At 38.0% G+C, this 15,482-nt stretch overlaps 1 protein-coding gene and 1 pseudogene across 1 annotated transcript in view; one reads left to right on the forward strand and one right to left on the reverse strand.

The window, feature by feature from the left end:
• Positions 1–15,482, reverse strand: part of pcbd1 (pterin-4 alpha-carbinolamine dehydratase/dimerization cofactor of hepatocyte nuclear factor 1 alpha) — a 163,544-nt gene that overhangs the window by 121,570 nt on the left and 26,492 nt on the right. The window lies entirely within an intron of this gene.
• Positions 5,128–15,482, forward strand: part of LOC133657820 (sphingosine-1-phosphate lyase 1-like) — a 29,167-nt pseudogene continuing 18,812 nt past the window's right edge.

A 15,482-nucleotide genomic window follows, 5' to 3' on the forward strand; every position in this document is an offset into this window, starting at 1 on the left:
TTATTCGGTCTGTGGTTCGTAAAGCAAAAAAATCGCACAAAGAGGGGTTCGTAAAACGAGGTTTCACTGTACTTATCAACTACAAATAATATATATTTTTACCTCATCGAAGGCAGGAATACCCAAAGTGGCGCACACGGGCCATATTTGGCCACCTGATTTGGCCATCAAGTGCATTGCCAAAGAGTGGCTTCCCAAATGTAAAACATATGAATACTGGCCTCTTTCAAGCTCACACAATTATTGCTGGCATGTATGCAAGGCTAACTAGCTGCAAGCTATCAAAAGTCTCAAAGCCTTGGACGCACCCCTGATCTAAGCAACTTACAGTACAGTGACATCCAGAAAAATTAAATGCTCTTTTACCAGTTTGCAGAAAGTCCACATCTAGTGGCCTAGTGGTTAGAGATCAGTAGGTCGTGAGTTCAAACCGAGTCATACCAAAGACTATAAAAATGGGACCCATTACCTCCCTGCTTGGCACTCAGCATCAAGGGTTGGAATTGGGGGTTAAATCACCAAAATGATTCCCGAGCACGGCCACCGCTGCTGCTCACTGCTCCGATCACCTCCCAGGGGGTGGAACAAGGGGATGGTCAAATGCAGAGGATAATCTCACCACACCTAGCGTGTGTGTGACTCTCAGTGGTACTTTTGAACTTTAATCTGGTGGTGTTAATACTGGCAACTGCATGACTGAGGAAGTACAACTTCTGCCCTATACTTGACTGATTGAAAAAAAAATATATAGGCATTTTACTATTTATTTAAAACGCTGGTTTGTGAAAGTATCTCCTGATAAACCTCAATAATTGACGACTACACTTTAACATTTTGTATAACTTTTATTCATCCACATTTTTCTGTGTAGAGTTTGCATGTTCTCCCCCCGTGACTGCGTGGGTTCCCTCTGGGTACTTCCTCCCACCTCCAAAAACATGCACCTGGAGATAGGTTGATTGGCAACACTAAATTGGCCCTAGTGTGTGAATGTGAGTGTGAATGTTGTCTGTCTATCTGTGTTGGCCCTACGATGAGGTGGCGACTTGTCCAGGGTGTACCCCGCCTTCCGCCCGAATGCAGCTGAGATAGGCTCCAGCACCCCCGCGACCACGAACGGGACAAGCGGTAGAAAATGGATGGATGGATGTTCATTATTCAATTTGAGGTTGCCCTTTTCAATTTAGCTTTGACAAATTTTCTTTAAGTAAATAAACTTGCATTTCACTCCATATGTGCTCTGTTCCAAATACTATGAATGCACGTAAATTGTTATTTAGGCAGGAACATTTTATGTTTGCTCATGCGTGTTGCAAATGCACGTGCACAAACGGATGCGTAGCTCAGTAAATGAGTCAGTGACATTGCTAACACTGAGAAAAGACAGCTCACGCCACTCAAAAGGCACCGCTTTTTAAAGGCACACACACTAATTGACAGATAATACATTATGCACACTTATCTAATAACACCTCTCTCTAGTCTACTCACTACTCACTGCAATAATTACTTGCACTGGTATTACATTCATTATCTAGTAATTATGTTAGCAATTAAATTGTTTGGCCAGGTAACTTTTAGCAATACCTAATTACTTACTTAAAGTGATTTTCCAAACTAGTAAGTAATATTTTTGTCCAACAATGGCACCTATAGTAACTAGCTAATTACATGTTTAAAGTCATTTTCCCAACACTATACAGTAGAAACTAATGTGTTTCCCTAACATTGGTATCTAGTAACTATAATACATTGCTTTTAAAAGTAATTTGCCCAACACTAGTAACTGGAAACAAATATGTTTCCCCTAGTAACTGTAACTAATTACTTTTAAAAAGTAAAAAGGTCAACACGAATGAATACAAACTAATATGTTTCCCCAAAATTGGTATCTAGTAACTATAATTAATTACTTGGTAAATGTAATTTGCCTAACCCTATTAAGTAATACGCTTACCAACATTGGTATCTAGTAACTATAACTAATTACTTGTTAAATGTACTTTTGCCCAACCATAGTAACTAAAACATTTAACCAACATTGGTAACTAGTAACAACAACTACTTTTAAAAAGTAGTTGTAGAAGCATTTAAGTCCCATCTTAAAACTAATTTGATTTGATTTCTCATTGTTACCCATTGGGTTGAGTTTTTTCTTGTCCTGATGTGGGATCTGAGCCGAGGATGTCGTTGTGGCTTGTGCAGCCCTTTGAGACACTTGTGATTCAGAGCTATATAAATAAACGTTGATTGATTGATTGATTGAAAAAGTAATATGCCCGACACTAGTCACTAGAAACTAATGTGTTTTCCCAACATTAGTATCTAGTAACTATAACTAATTACTTGGTAAATGTAATTTGCCCAACTCTATTAACTAGTACATTTGCCCATCATTGATAACTAGTGACTACAACTAATTACTTTTAATAAGTAATGTGGCCAACACTAGTAACTACAAACTAATGTTTCCCCAACATTGGTATCGATTAACTATAACTAATAACTTGGTAAATGTAATTTGCCCAACCCTATTAACTAATACATTTGCCCATCATTTCTAACTAGTAACTATAACTAGTTACTTTTAAAAAGTAATGTGGCAACACTAGTAACTATAAACTAATCTGTTTCCCCAACATTGGTATCTAGTAACTATAACTAATTAGTTGCTAAATGTAATTTGCCCAACTCTAGTAACTAATAAATGTTCTCAACATTGGTAACTAGTAACTATAACTAATTACTTTTAAAAAGTAATGTGGCCAACACTAGCAACTAAAACCTAATGTTTCCTTAACATTGGCATCAATCAATCAATCAATCAATCAATCAATCAATCAATCAATCAATGTTTATTTATATAGCCCTAAATCACAAGTGTTTTAAAGGGCTGTACAAGTCACAACGACATCCTCGGTACAGAGCCCACATACGGGCAAGGAAAACTCACCCCAGTGGGACGTCAATGTGAATGACTATGAGAAACCTTGGAGAGGACCGCATATGTGGGTAACCCCCCCCCCCTCTAGGGGAGACCGAAAGCAATGGATTTCGAGTGGGTCTGACATAATATTGTGGAAGTCCAACACATCAGCGAAAGTCCAGTCCATGGTGGGGCCAGCAGGAACCATCCCGAACGGAGACGGGTCAGCAGCGTAGAGATGTCCCCATCTGATGGACAGGCTAGCGGTCCACCCCGGGTTGGGAGCAGAGTAGAAAAGAAAAGAAAAGAAACGGCAGATCAACTGGTCTAAAAAGGGAGTCTATTTAAAGGCTAGAGTATACAAATGAGTTTTAAGATGAGACTTAAATGCTTCTGCTGAGGTAGCATCTCTAACTTTTACCGGGAGGGCATTCCATAGTATTGGAGCCCGAATAGAAAACGCTCTATAGCCCGCAGACTTTTTTTGAGCTCTGGGAATCACTAATAATCCGGAGTTCTTTGAACGCAGATTTCTTGCATCGAGTAACTATAACTAATTACTTGGTAAATGTAATTTGCCCAACTCCAGTAACTAATAAATTTTCCCAACATTGGTAACTAAGAACTAAAACTAATTACTTTTAAAAAGTAATGTGGCCAACAATAGCAACTAAAAACGAATGTTTCCTTAACATTGGCATCAAGTAACTATAACTAATTACTTGGTAAATTTAATTTGCCCAACTGTTGTAACTAATACATTTCCCAACATTGGTAACTAGTAACTATAACTAATTACTTTTAAAAAGTAATGTGGCCAACACTATAGCAACTAAAAACGAATGTTTCCTTAACATTGGCATCAAGTAACTATAACTAATTACTTGGTAAATGTAATTTGCCCAACTCTAGTAACTAATACATTTGCCCTACATTGGTAACTAGTAACTATAACTAATCACTTTTAAAAAGTAATGTGGCCAACACTAGTAACTGGAAACTAATGTTTCCCCAACATTGGTATCGGGTAACTATAACTAATTACTTGGTAAATGTAATTTGCCCAACCCTAGTAACTAATACATTTGCCCATCATTGATAACTAGTAATTATAACTAATTACTTCTAAAAAGTAATGTGGCCAACACTAGTAACTAGAAACACATGTTTCCCCAACATTGGTATCAAGTAACTATAACTAATTACTTGGTAAATGTAATTTACCCAACTCTAGTAACTACTACATTTTCCCAACATTGGTAACTAGTAACTACAACTAATCACGTTTAAAAAGTAATGTGGCCAACACTAGTAACTGTAAACTAATGTTTCCCCAACATTGGTATCGAGTAACTATAACTATTCATCCATCCATTCTCTACCGCTTGTCCCTTTTGGGGTCGCAGGGGATGCTGGAGCCTATCTCAGCTGCATTCGGGCGGAAGGCGGGGTACACCCTGGACAAGTCGCCACCTCATCACAGGGCCAACACAGATAGACAGACAACTAATTACTTGGTAAATGTAATTTGCCCAACCCTAGTAACTAATACATTTGACCACTAGTAACTAGTAACTACAAACATTACCTTTTTAAAAGTAATTTACCCAACCCTAGTAACTAGTAGCTAACAATTTTGCCCAACACTGGAAACACATAACAACCTAATTACTAAGGAATTTGTCCATCGTGTCATAGGTGAGCCGCAGCCTATTTTTTTTTACATGTTTTAATCTTGAATGAGATGAGAAGTCCTAACCACAAAGATGTTAAATAACAATAATAAGCGATTGAAATCAATTCCTCCCCTGGCAGAAGTGGACTGCACCTTTACAAGGAATAAAGCTTGTAGTTGATGATTCCCCCTGCAGAGTGTTAATGAGGTGGCTGACCTGCTGGTAAATTATGCTCTTAAATTTCCTGTAGATGCTTTTTTCCCGCCTGCTGTCGCGGAAGCAACACCCCCCCCCCCCCCATAACCCCCCACCCTCCACCCTCCACCCCCCACTCCCCACCCCGCCCCCTCCACGCCGCGCAGCAAGCACAAGCATCGTTCCAGTTTGGCCACCGCTGCCTGGATCCCACGGAAAACACGCACTGCTTGATTTCCAGAATATTTTTTTGTGTTTTGCCTTCGGATGTGTTGTCTCAGTGCGTGACGAGCATTTGTATGCAGCAACTTTCACTTATGGTCGGCGAAGATGCGGGCAACTTGTGGTTTCTCCGCCGTGCTGCTGCTGCTGTGGATGCTGCTGGCAGGTAGGAGTCAGCATCACTTGTACTTTGCAACAGTAGAGGGGAAAAAAAATAAAAAAAAATTGTGACAAATAAAAATAGAATTTGTTGTTGGTTGGGGGGGTGACGTCATAGCCTATACAGTCTCATTGTGTCTTCTACATCTGAACACAATATCATGTAAACATCTCATTAAATGGACAAACTACAGCACTTATCATTTCAAATAAAAAAAACAATTTGTTTTTTTCCCTAAGCCCAAACAATGCTGACTTGGTGTATTTGTTATGGCAGGATGGTGTCAAGGGTCATATGGGGCGGTGTGGCGAAGTTGGTAGAGTGGCCGGGCCAGCAATCGGAGGGTTGCTGGTTACTGGGGTTCAATCCCCACCTTCTACCATCCTAGTCACGTCCGTTGTGTCCTTGGGCAAGACACTTCACCCTTGCTCCTGATGGCTGCTGGTTAGCGCCTTGCATGGCAGCTCCCGCCATCAGTGTGTGAATGTGTGTGTGAATGGGTAAATGTGGAAATACTGTCAAAGCGCTTTGAGTACCTTGAAGGTAGAAAAGCGCTATACAAGTATAACCCATTTATCATTTATTTATTTATATGTCATAATGATATAATCCCATTCACAATCCCACAGCCCAACTGTACTAACAGTGTATAGTCTATATTTAAAAGTGGTGCTCATAGCTCATGAGCGTGGGCATCATTGTGTGCGGCAAAGTATTTTCTGTGCAGGTCAAAAGTATTGAGATAAGGATTTACAGAAAAAATTAAGGATGCGGGGTTCACTTTGACACATTTTCTACATGCTAAACTATCTGAACAAAACATCTTAGCTTTGTGTTTTGTGAAACAAATATAATTAGTGTAATACCTAAATTAACCCCCTTGAGATATCTATGTTTTTAATTTTATTATTATTATTTCTTACTAGTATTATTTTTATTCCACCAATTAAAATAACTTTTTGAGGGCTTCCGCACAACAAACGTATCACATCAGCATATTCATCATGACCGGATGCAAAGAAACCATCATAGACTATACACCAGGGGTGTCAAACTCATTTTAGATCAGGGGCCACATGGAGAAAAATCTACTCCCAAGTGGGCCGGACTGGTAAAATCACGGCACGATAACTTAAAAATAAAGACAACTTCAGATTGTTTTCTTTGTTTGAAAATAGAACAAGCAAATTCTTAAAATGTACAAATCATAATGTTATTGGGTTTTTTTTACACTTACATGTTGCGGTTAATAGTATTCTATCTTTATTTGACGTTATTTATACTTTCTGAATAAATGATGTGATAATGTTCATCAGTCACCTCATTGGTGTTCAATTTCAATCTATCAAGATAAAAAAATAATATCAAAATCAAATTACAGGATGTAATCCAGTGTCCCGGATTCCATAACTGGTCTTGTCAAAGCCTATTTCCAGGACCTACAGCTATGCCTGACAACTGGTGAGTGTACCACAGCATGGCAGCGACTTGAAATAGGAATAATGGCAGGGTGTACCATCTCACCTCTTGCTTTTACAATGGCTATGGAGGTCATCATCCGAGCCTCTAGGTGGGTGGTAGGAGGTCAAAAGATTAAATCTGGTCTTCGTCGTCGTCTCTTCGTCTCCCACCCAACTAGGTCCAACACCATAACCGCTTTGAAGCAGCTCCGAAGGAGGTAGCCTACTGTTACCACTCTACTCAGGTTATGTGTATCATGGGATTGTTCCATCTAGTCCTAAAATTGAACTGAAATGTAGTTGGCTCATTTTCCTCGACTGGTGCACTAACATCATGTGATTTTTTTAATTTATTTATTAATATGTAGCATCATCTACAAAGATAAAAAATAATTGCTATCTAGTGGACACATTTAGAACAGCTGTTTCTTTCATTAAAACATTTCGGCTCATTTTTTTACTTAGCAAACTCATCCCGCGGGCCGGATAAAACCTGTTCGCGGGCCTGATCCGGCCCACGGGCCGTACGTTTGACACCCCTGCTATACACAGTAAGACGCACGGGTTGTCGGCTATTCTGGATGTCAGCTCCCATTTTTGGGGGGAGTTAGGCCGGATCTATTTTTTGTATGTGTGTGTGTGTGTTCTGCTCTAATCTGGGACGTGTTTATTTTGACTGTAGAATTAAAAAAACAGCTGCAGTCCGTAAATGGCCCCTAAGCCACACTTTGGACAGCTGTGAGATATACCATGACTTTTTACCAGCCCAGAGTAGGTCAATATATGCTTAACTACTTAAAGTAAACATTGATGCAAATAATTATTATTAGTATAATGTGTGATAGAGTGATTAGTCCTTCTCAAATAGTGGGGCGGGCCCCCCTGGGGGGCGCGGAGCGATGCCAGGGGGTCCTCGGAGAACATGCTTTTTTTGCCGTACCAGAATATAATGAAGCATATTATAGCACTTGGCTTCACTGTAACCACGGTAGGAGACGAGGTCAGACCGGTATGTTGTTTCCTTTAATGTTAATAAGCTTACAATATTATGCAGAAGTACAGTTCAAACTATTTTATAGACAAATGGTGTGTAATGTTACAGTGCCTAAAATATTAATCACTCTTGCTAAACAAAACATCTGCCTTGTTTTTAATGAATATTTAGGCCTACAACGCAACTGTTTTTTAATGTTGGTCATTATGGTGGCACTTGGTGAACCAAGTGTTTTCTGAGGTGGTACTTGATAAAAAAAAAATTTAAAAAAGAGAGAGAGAACCACTGGTCTAATATATCACATTTTCAATGAAAAAATGTCCATTGGCTCACACTTTGAATACCCTTGTCCTCACTATCCTATTAGGGGTTTGTGTGGATATACTTTGCTTGTAATGTATATTTCAATTTTTATCCTTCAAAAAAACTCTTGAATGTCATCTTTTCAGTTTGTGTTCCGGAATGTGTTCCGAAAAGGCACGCTTGGATTAGTTTGTTGTGGAAGAGTTTAGTCATTTGCAATTAACCATACATTTCGACATCTGACCTCACAGAAAACAGCACAGAACACAAAAAACTGAGTAGGTTGTAAAATGTCCTGCTTTTAGTCGACTTTGCACTGATAAGTAACATGACATAGATAAAGTAAAAGTAGTGAATAGAATCATTAGGAGTGTCCAAAATGCATTTTTTTTATATAAAAGAAAAAATAATTAATTGAGTTGAGTTTGAGTTTATTTCGAACATGCAAGCATACAACATGATACATCACAATTTCCAGTTTCTCTTTTCAACATGTTCGAAAAGGAGTAGGAAGAAGCAGAGCTTCTTAATGGGATATAGTATTCAATAATTTTCCAATTAGCTTTGTCACCTGCAGCACAAGATGTCTTGTTCAGATGGCTTATAACATCTTTATGTACAAAATGGCTAACGCATGGTTCAACCTCTGTGCATGCGTCCCTCCATGGACCAAGTTTGGATGTCGCTGCTCTTTCGCTTCATGCGCGACCTTCATGCTCGTGTGCGTTTATTTCTGCAAAAGTCGACTTACGAGCCGTAAACTGCCGACCGACGTAATCTACCCAGGGGAACTTTCTTTTCTTCTTGCAGGGCTGCTAATATGATTCATGATGATTTTCCAGGTGACATGACCGTATGTAATGTCCTCTGAATATTTGTCATGTCGACATCAGCAGCTTTATACATTTCACAGGGCAAACAAAGGCTGATTGATGTAGCTTTGCATCAAAGCACTCCATGACGTTCCTGATTGGCTGCACGCTCCTCCTCATTCCTGTTGCTCTGCTTTGATTAATAAAGTGAACGTCGTTCCATGCATGCTGCACTGGACTCCTTGTGAGATCCACTCACCTGGCTGATGTGGCAACAAAAGAGGTGGAATCTGAGGGAGATGAGGCGAGTGGCAGGTCGGGCAGGTGTGCAGCAGCTGCTCACATCTCCGGACAAACACCGGCTGTTTGTTTTCTTTAGGAAAATATTGTGTGCGATTACGAGCGCACACACGTTTGTTATCTGCTGCCAAAAGGACATCACATTGAATTTAGTGTCCGCTCAACATTTTAATGACAAGGACAGAGAAGAAGAAGTTGATGGAGCGCCTCAACATATCACATATACCTAAATGTTGTTTGGGGGTTTTATGAAAGCGCTGTCAGCCTTTATATTAATGTATTAAACTCAAGGCCCGGGGGCCACATCTGGCCCGCCACATCATTTTATATGGCCCACAAAAGCATGGCAATATTGTTTCAATAAAGTACTGTCTTACTTAATGTAAATGTTTTCCCATTCTGATAGTAAAAATATATGCACGGCATGAAACTGCATATAAACTTCAATAGTATCCGATATTGAGATCAATATATTATCATACTTTCTAAACATTTATTTCTCTTAAAAAAGAAACAAATACTTAAATATCTGCTTGACTTATGATTTCAAAGCAAGTTATCCATCCAATTGTATGTACACTGTAAAAATTACAATAATTGTTTCGGTAAAATTTACGGTGGTTTATAATACAGCATATTACTGCATCGTACCACTTTCTATTACTGTAAATATCTGGCGACTTAACTGCCAGTTTTACTGTAAAATATATGGTTGTTTTTTGTTGTTTGTGTTGTTTCAAGTCCGGCAGCTCAGTTGCCGGAATAAAAAAAAAAGACTGGTTTTGGTTTTCCATTCACACTAATATGATGTAAAAATAATAAACAAAATAAAATCACACTGTAAATTTTACAGTAAAATTCTGGCGACTAATCTGACAGTTTTTACCGTAAAAAAAACAACGTTTTTTTCCATTCACCGTAATACAACATGTTGTAAACATTTTTAAAAAAAGACAGTGTATACAATTATATATACTAAGTTTAGGTTTTTTTCCTGTAAAAGTTACATATTTTTTTACAGTGTACATAAAAATATATATTATATTGAAATGCATAGTCCAATGTATATATTATCCGCTGTTCCAAGGGTAATGCAGAATGAAAACGAGTTTGACATCCCTGCTTTAAATGATATTAAAAGTTGATTCTGATTCGAATCATTTCAACATGTTTTTGTTATTGTGGGTGTTGTTTGCAATGGTGCATATTTTTGGTACAGTGTACTTCGGTTTTTGTATGCCCCACTGGGTTTGTGACCAAAATGTTCACATGTACATAATAAACTAGTCCAGGAGTGTCCAAAATGCGACCCAGGGGTCATTTTGCGGCCCATAGCACATTCTAAAAATACCATTACTAAAGAAACCACACACATAAGAAGTGGTATATTAGAGCAAACAGCTGTAATGTAACAAGACAAAGTTGAAATGTTGACGCTAATACCACAAAGCTGACATGCAGGCTATTGTTTTTTCTTTAAAAAATCTACATATTGTGTTAGTTTTAAAAATTAAAAATTTCATAATGGCCCCCGCATCCATTTATTTTTTAGTGGAAAAAGTTTAGACACCTCTGAACTAGCCCGTTAGTTCGCATATCATTCCACGTAATCGAGTGCCTAATAACAGCATATACCAGGTGTTGTTGGCTCAGTTGTTGAGCTTTTTAAAATGAGCCACCATGGGCCCACAGAAAGTTACGAGTGGTAGCACTTTGATAAAGAAGGTGAGAAACATTATTGAATTCAAGAAAGAACTTGTAGCAAAGTTTAAGGTACCTCTCCCCTTCCCTCCTCAAGAATTTTAGGATATTTATTCCATATTGTTTTCTGCATATGTAACTACAGTGGAATCTTGATTTTTAAATTTAATTGAGTCTTGAACATGGGCCGTAAATCAAAAAGTGTGTTTAGTGAAGCATAGTTCCCCATAAGAAACAATGTAAACATGAATAATTGGTTCTAGCCTCGACAATATTTCAGTAAAAGACTGCACACTTTGAACACACTATAATGTATATACATATATGTCAAACAAACATAACAAGGGGGTAACGAATCAACTATATCTTTGTTATCAAAATAACACAACAACAACGACAAGCTCAACCGTTATAGCGTGTGCGCACACAAAACAAGAACATTAAAGGCCTACTGAAACCCACTACTACTGACCACGCAGTCTGATAGTTTATATATCAATGATGAAATCTTAACATTGCAACACATGCCAACACGGCCGGGTTAACTTATAAAGTGCAATTTTAAATTTCCCGCCACACTTCCGGTTGAAAACGTCTAGATATGATGACGTATGCGCGTGACGTCAACGATTGATACGGAAGTATTGGTACCTCATTAAATACAATACAAACAAGCTCTGTTTTTATTTCAAAATTCCACAGTAATCTGGACATCTGTGTTGGTGAATCTTATTTCCTATTGTAGGGCTGCAGCGATCGATTATTTCCGTAATCGAGTAATCTACTATTATATTGTTCAATGAATTGACTAATTGAATAAAACATACTTTATGGCTCAAGGCTTATTTTAGTATTTACGGTATGTATATGTATGTAGTATATGTATATGTATGTAGTATATATGTATGTATTTAGTATAATAGTTTAAAGCAGCACTAAGTAACTTTTCAACCTTCATAAAGTATTTTCATACCTTTTGGGATGATATATCGAATTACAACTATTTGAATGACACTTCTGTCATGGCCTAAGGGTCCTGTGTCGCTTTTACTGGCCCTTAGCAATGTTAAGGAGGGTGGCAGGAACCCTGCCACACAAAAAACTACAATTGTGCTGACTTGCTTTACGGCATGTCACTCCCCCTTTCCCCATTTGTTACAAAGACAGAAGTCGATGCAAATACCTATATGTGCAATTACTGCTGCAAATTAGAAGCTCCAAAACAACCAAAGAAATAAAAAGTTTTGCCTAGGAGACAAAAATAAGAAAATCAATGAGAATTGCACTTTTAGCAGGGTTGGTAAAATGTCTACCATACACACACAAGCACACACACATATATATGTACATATATAAATATGTACAAATATATATATAAATGTATATATCTATGTATGTATGTATGTATGTATGTATGTATGTATGTATGTATGTATACATACATACATATATATAATATATATTTTGTTTTTTATTTTTTGAACTTGGGATGTTCTGCGGGCCAGACGTTGGACGTTGGCAGCCTGCGGGCATAGTTTGGGGACTCTGTGTTAGAGGTTTAAATGATTGAATATATTTACTTTTAAAATGAAAAAATATAAGATTTTGTATAACACTATAAAATATTTTTTTAATGACATTTAAAAATGTTTTAACATTTTCCAATACTATTTAAAGTATTGCAAAAACATTGAACGCCATGACTTCAAAAATTACTTTTTTGAAGAAAGTTAGAACTAATAGCCACAGAATATTGCTACATTCTGATAAAAACTACATTTACATTCTATTAATATCAATTATTTGATTTGCAATCAAAAGTATTATCAAATACAACAAAATCACAGAATTGCAGTCAAAATATACGCGGTTCATTGGATCCCATGTATTCTCTTCGAGCTAATATGATTACATTATGGGGTAATTGATTATTATGTTAAGGTATGCAGCAGGCTAAACTGCCTGATTAGCTCTTGCTTGAAAGGTATCAGATATCATAATGCTGCCATTGTTACAGGAAATTACTTTTTTTTTAAAATCACACATTAATTGTTTCAAAAAGCATGTCAGTCTGAGCTTTATTCGATAAAGCTTGAGCATCCTGTGTGGTGTGATGAAACAAACGTGCACAGTAGTCATACTTGCCGACCTTGAGACCTCCGATTTCTGGAGGTGAGGGGCAGGGTGGTGGGGGGCGTGGTCTGGGTTGGGGCGGGGGCGTGGTTAGGGTGGGGGCGTGGTTGGGGCGTGGTTAAGATGGGAGGAGTATATTTACAGCTAGAATTCACCAAGTCAAGTATTTCATATATATACTGTATATATAAGAAATACTTGACTTTCAGTGAATTATAGCTATATATATATATATATATATATATATATATATATATATATATATATATATATATATATATATATATATATATATATATATATATATTTATTTTATTAAATATATATATATATATATATATTTTATATATATATATATATATATATATATATATATATATATATATATATATATATATATATATATATATATATATATATATATATATATATATATAAATAAAAGAAATACTTGAATTTCAGTGTTAATTTATTTACACATATACACACACATAACACTCATCTACTCATTGTTGAGTTAAGGGTTGAATTGTCCATCCTTGTTCTATTCTCTGTCACTATTTTTCTAATCATGCAGAACACCCTCTCTGATGATGCATTGCTGTGTGGCACACACAAAAGTGCTTTCATCAAATGCACTAGAGTCTGGAATCTTCCATCTCTCCCTAGCATGGCCCAAAACCGGTCAATCTTTGCTTCCTGAGGAAGATCTTCACTGCCAAGCACTTGGTAGTCCACTACTTCTTCCCGGAGGCTATCCAGGTCCAATCGCAGCTGCGGCTTGGAACTTACAAGCGTGTTTCTTCATCTTACTCGTCGTCGGCGTCGCCACGGCTGTATCTTCCTTGTTCTTCTGCTTCGTCTCCTTGTTGTGTGCGCAGTTGTGCACTAGCCTCTCTAAAAGCCGTAGATGTTATTGTCACATATGCATGTACAGTAGATAACAGTATTGTCCTGTTTAAGAGTGTCACAACATTGCTGTTTACGGCAGACGAACTGCTTTACGGTAGACAAAAACGTGACTGCTGTTGTTGTGTGTTGTTACCGCGCTGGGAGGACGTTAATGAAACTGCCTAACAATAAACCCACATAAGAAACCAAGAACTCGCCCTCGATCATTCTACAGTTATAACGTGATTGGGCAGGCACGCTGTTTATATTGTGGGAAAGCAGACGTGAAAACAGGCTGTCCTCACTCAGGTCCGCATGGAGCTGGAGGGGGCGTGGCCTCCAGCTCCGCCTGAATTTCGGAAGATTTTCGGGAGAAACTTTGTCCCGGGAGGTTTTCGGGAGAGGCGCTGAATTTCGGGAGTCTCCCGGAAAATCCGGGAGGGTTGGCAAGTATGTATTATGGAACGTAGATGTTGAAATCCCTAAATTTCTTGCAAATGCACTTTGAGAAACGTTGTTCTTAAACTATTTGACTATTTGCTCACGCAGTTGTGGACAAAGGGGTGTACCTCGCCCCATCCTTTCTTGTGAAAGACTGAGCATTTTTTGGGAAGCTGTTTTTATACCCAATCATGGCACCCACCTGTTCCCAATTAGCCTGCACACCTGTGGGATGTTCCAAATAAGTGTTTGATGAGCATTCCTCAACTTTATCAGTATTTATTGCCACCTTTCCCAACTTCTTTGTCACGTGTTGCTGGCATCAAATTCTAAAGTTAATTATTATTTAAAAAAAAAAAAATTATCAGTTTGAACATCAAATATGTTGTCTTTGTAGCATATTCAACTGAATATGAGTTATAAATGATTTGCAAATCATTGTATTCCGTTTCTATTTACATCTAACACAATTTCCCAACTCATATGGAAATGGGGTTTGTAAAACCTGGTCTTTTGGGACCCTTTTAGAGAGTCTTAACAGGAAAACACGTATTGATCTTCTTATTTTCTGCTCAAGTTGAGGCTCCTAACTCGCAGCAACGGACAGATAGCAGTCCTGTGGGAAACACTGCAAATATTTGTAATATGAAGCCATATTATTGACACTCCTGTCCGTATATATGTGTCTTCCCCAGAGTGCCTTGGAGGTGTACAAGGAGATGGTACTCCTCTACGTGGAGGAGGGCAGGCGGCAGGTAAACTTACACTGCGGGGATTCGGAGCCATGGCAAATCATCGGAGTGACAGTTATCACCACACTGGGTGCCATCTGGCTGAAAGGGTTTCTATTCCAGCAAGAAAGTAAGCACAGCATAACACAAAGTGTATATATATATTTATTTTTTTGTGGTGGCTTTCCACAGACAAATTTGGAGATTCGGCACTACCTGTTAAGACATCTCCATGTTTATGGGGAGATTCTTTTTGCAAAACAATTTACTTTGAGACGTTATAGTTTATAGTATGATGTGGCTTTCTCTCAGTGCAAGAGTTACTGCCGAGATAAAAGATATATTGAAGCAGTACCTACTTCTCCTATAAGTGTGTGTGATGTTTTATTGACATTTTATGGCATCTTTATTCAGAATGTCAGCCCTGTTTATTTAGTAAATGACATCTAACTACTAAAGAAATTGGTTATTATGGCTAACTGCACCCCACCCAGCTACCCAGTGCCACTGATAGATTGCAGTCCTATGGAAAACACT

Source organism: Entelurus aequoreus, linkage group LG09 (assembly GCF_033978785.1).
Source record: "Entelurus aequoreus isolate RoL-2023_Sb linkage group LG09, RoL_Eaeq_v1.1, whole genome shotgun sequence".
In the NCBI taxonomy this organism is placed as follows: domain Eukaryota; kingdom Metazoa; phylum Chordata; class Actinopteri; order Syngnathiformes; family Syngnathidae; genus Entelurus; species Entelurus aequoreus.